This window comes from Cynoglossus semilaevis, chromosome 4, assembly GCF_000523025.1.
Source record: "Cynoglossus semilaevis isolate Cse_v1.0 chromosome 4, Cse_v1.0, whole genome shotgun sequence".
Taxonomy (NCBI): domain Eukaryota; kingdom Metazoa; phylum Chordata; class Actinopteri; order Pleuronectiformes; family Cynoglossidae; genus Cynoglossus; species Cynoglossus semilaevis.
Window position 1 is genome coordinate 2,049,619 of NC_024310.1, and position 4,545 is coordinate 2,054,163.

A 4,545-nucleotide genomic window follows, 5' to 3' on the forward strand; every position below is an offset into this window, starting at 1 on the left:
CACCCCCCCCCCCACCGTCACCCCCAGCGTCAGCCTCAGCCTCAGCCTCAGCCTCACCTCCTCTGAGTCTGGAGAGAAGACCTGGTTCTGACGGAGACTCGAGAAAAACTCTGAGTTTGTCCTGAAGCCACAGTGAAGTACATTAAAGAGTAATTCACACGCAGTACGTGCAGTAAAAAAATAAATACTTTTATGCAAAGTACGATATTACTATTTCAATTATGTGTGTGCGCTAGTATTTATTACTGCAGGGAATATTGAACTATATCAGAGGTGGTTAGCATACAGGAGTCAAACTCAGGCCCGCGGCCCAAATCTGGTCCGCAGTGTAATTATATTTGGCCCGCGAGATCATATCAAATGTATATTAGAGCAGGCCCAGCAGAATATACAGCCAGATCAGGAGAGAAGATAAAAACATGAACAATTACAGTCAATTTTTCAAAGAATATTAATTTTGTCCCACTGTGAGTTTGAGTTTGACTCCCCCTGGGTTAGTATAATTGAAAATGCATATGCAGTATTTTCTTAATTCAGGTGAGTATCCAATGCTCGTACTTTTAATTAGGAACGATAGAATCCAGCCGTAATTTTTTTTTTTTTTTTTTAAAGAGGAAAACAGGGTGGAGAGATTTAGGGACCGTGTAGAAGTGACATCATCAGCCCTGATGCTGTGAGACGATCAGTCACATGATCGGCTGGTGCTGGTAAGACTGGTCAACCTGAAGAAGAACCCTGATCTAACAAGTGCCTCACACATTTCATTGCTAAGTGTCATGTAGTATTTTAGGCTCCGGGGGGCGTCGGTCCAACAAATGAAATCTCTGAATCAGGATACATGAACGTGTGACAAAACAACTCCCTGGAGAGGATGAGTGTTCCAGGGCGGTGCATCATGGGAGGAACCACATGTACAGTAACTGAGGCTGAGGTCAGAGGCTGAGGTCAGAGGTCAGGGCTTGATGTTCACGACATGGCAGCAGGGTGTGGTCTGTGGTGTTTGATTAGTCCACAGGTTTGTGTTGTTCACAGACGGCAGTGAAACAGTTACTAACTGAACACTCTGTTCCGATACACGGTTACTACGAGTATTTTCACATTTACTCCACAGTACGAGCGTCTCTGAACTTCATCAATACTTCGACCAAAGACGAAAGAAACGACAACAGAAACACACGGTGCCCTCTCTGACACAGGTCACCGGGTCATGTGGGGGGTCAGGGAGGTCAAAGGGGGGTCAAGGCGTGTACTCTGTGTAATCCAAAATAAAACCAGCAGGGCTGTACATGAGACACAGTACTCTACAGTACCATACCTGGTTCAGAAAATCCAGACACACAAAGCAGTAAAGTAAAAATATTTCTCAAATGGAAATATTATTAGTTAGTTAATAATTATCAATCGAAATCAAATGGCTAACAGGGATGGTCCGATATTAGCACAATTATGTCAAATCTGTAAGAATCGTTATTGGTTTTTCCTCCGATAATGAAAACCCGATAACGCAATGTCTGGGTTTCAGCAAATGATGTGAGACCTAAAAAAAAAAAGGGTTTAGGGGAAAAACGGCTGTATATGAAAGTGAACATCACTAGAGGGCAGCATTGCAGCTCATTTTATTTATTTATTTTTTTGTATGGATAATCCTGGTGCCAACAACTCCTACATTGGTTTGTACAGAAAGATTACCAGGCCTACATCGGTATCGGTAGATATCGGAAACAGAAATCGGAAAGTGTTTGGACAATATCGGCATATCGGATACACATGTGAAATTATCCATGCCCCTCCCCACGAAACAAAAATCTGAATTCTTCAAGGGAAACCAGCAGATTCTTTTGGAGGAGGGTAAAAAGATCTTAGAAAAAGAATCACACTTCCCCGACCGACGGAGGATCGCGGTTCAATATCACGCACAGATACAGACAGTATTTTTGGTACAACTTAATATTTCTGACTTCTGGACCATCAGACTCATCTGGTCTTTCTCTTTGTAAATAGTGGAATAGTAGAATAGTGAGGTGACTGTACCAGTGTTCCCTGTCCTTTGTGACTTTTTCAGCTGGTTCTCCTGGTCCTTCCTCTCAGACTACTGGATCTGTTCTCCTCCATGTTCCCTGTGTGTCATCAAAAGAGCTTTACCTGCACATATTCGTCTTTGAAACCATCGCCTTTGCTGATGAAATATACAGTAACTTCTTTGTTTCCAGCTGCTGTGCACAGACTACCACGATGTAAAAAAAACACCCTCTCTTGCTTGTTAGCAGAGTTTAGTCTCTCAAACCTAAACTTTAAATTACAAAAGAATTTTGAAAAGAAATTCCTTCTTCTGGTTCATGTGGTCAGAGTCAGTTTTAGCTGCTGGTGATTTTTCTGTCATCTCAGACTAAATAACAGTTATAGAGAAAATCTACTACTACAGAGTTTTCTCAGCTGTGAAGGAACCTACTCCACGATCACAGTTATTTGTCCCAGGAAATAGAAGAAAACGAAGCAGAATTTGGTTTCATCGGTCAATCAACATGTTGAGGCCGGTGTGAAGACAAAACAACAAACAAAACAACAAAAACTGTCAATCATATCGTTACAACCAAACTTTTGAGGAAATAGAAAAACACTACCTCAAAACTCTCCTCATTTTCTTTTTTTCTTTTCTTTTAAATATTTAGAATTATATGTTCCTTAAATCTGTCACGTCTTTTCTCCTAAAACCTCGGACAGGACCGTCAACGTTCCTCACTCCCTTCAGGACAAGTGTGATTTATAATTTTCCCATCAGCCATCTGGTTTGGCTTGGCCTATTAGGAAACATACAGTGAGCGACCGAGTTCACAACACACACACAAACACACACAAATGCAGCAGATGGAAGAGGCCCCGAACTGATGCCTGTGTTGAAGCCCCTCCCACTGTGGGGGCCCCCATTGTCAGGACTTGGAAGTCAACAAAGACCCTCAGTCCACACTGTTATTATGAATGTAATATATATATATATGTATATATGTATACTGTATATATATATATAGGTTCATATATATAAACATATAGCTTATATTTATATATATATACTGTATACTCCTATATATATAAATATATATACATACATATATATCATACAGTATATACATATATGTGTGTAGTAGTGACCATATACTGTAAGAATTGAATCTCATTGTGTCATAGAGCAACATAAAATGCATATAATGTATATAACGTATAAAGTATTTTCAGTTTATATGAGTAAATATATATATATATTTATCATTATTTTCATTTCCACAGCAGCTCCCGAGCCAAAAAAGTGTGGACGCCCCAGCACCACGCTGTACATTCTTACACTTGTTTAGTGTCTAGGCTGCAGAGAGACGATCAATGAAGGAAACAATAATTCCACTGATCATCCTCATCATCATCGTCATCATCACCATCATCATCCTCATCATCATCGTCATCATCGTCCTCATCATCATCATCGTCATCATCATCATCATCATCATCCTCATCATCATCATCCTCATCATCATCAGAGCGCTTATCTGTGTGTGTGTTATTTAACAGCCAGTGTACAGAGGAAGTGACAGCTCGTCCTTGAACTGCTGCCCTCACTACACCCCCCCTGTCCCCCGGTTGGTGAAACCACATTAACTGGTGACTGTTACAGAGAACATTACGCTGATCCATACTCGGGCGGCCGGCCCACCACAGCCCTGGGCTGTGTCATTACTGGGAAGTGACTGTGTTGCCAGGTGACCCCGCCCCAGGTATTCATCAGGACTGAGAGTCAGTGAGACCCTGTGATGAACAACCTCCTCCTGCTAATGAAAAAAAAAAAAACAAACAAACCCAACTGTAATTAATGTCTTTGAAGATTCTCATTCATCCAAGTCTGTTATTGTAAAGAGTTTGGTTGTAGATATCGTGACCTGGATGAAGGTGAGGACTCTTCACTGTAACACTGACACTGACACAGACACTGACACTGACACTGACACTGACACTGTAATGAATGATATTTCACTGTTGTGAGTTTGACTTGTGTGTGCGGTGTTTACGACTGCGTGTGTGTGTGATCAGACTGGGCGTAGGGGCATCATTTGATTGTCGTCATTTCGACTTCACCCTCATTCTTGGACTTCACGTCACATGGCTGCGTGTCAACACAGCGACTCATGGAAACGTTCTACCCCAGGTGACAAATAACTATAATATTCCCCTCAACACATGTAATGTTCTGTGAGCCACTGAGACATTTTCATCCCCAATGATTGGCTGTCTTAGCAGTGTGTTATTAACATGAGCTTCATGTCATACGATTTTTTATTATTTATTTATTTTTTTGTAAACGCTCCAGCAGTCTCTTAGTTGGTTCAGGTGATTGAAACAGAAACAGAAAAACATTTATAAATAATAAATAACAAATAACATTTCAAGCCAATTTGTTTTGAAAAAAATAATAAAAACATGTTTTGTCTCGATGGACGTCACAGTAAAAAAAATGGACTTAAAGTAAAAAACAAGAAAAGTAAGAAACAAGAAAGAAAGGAC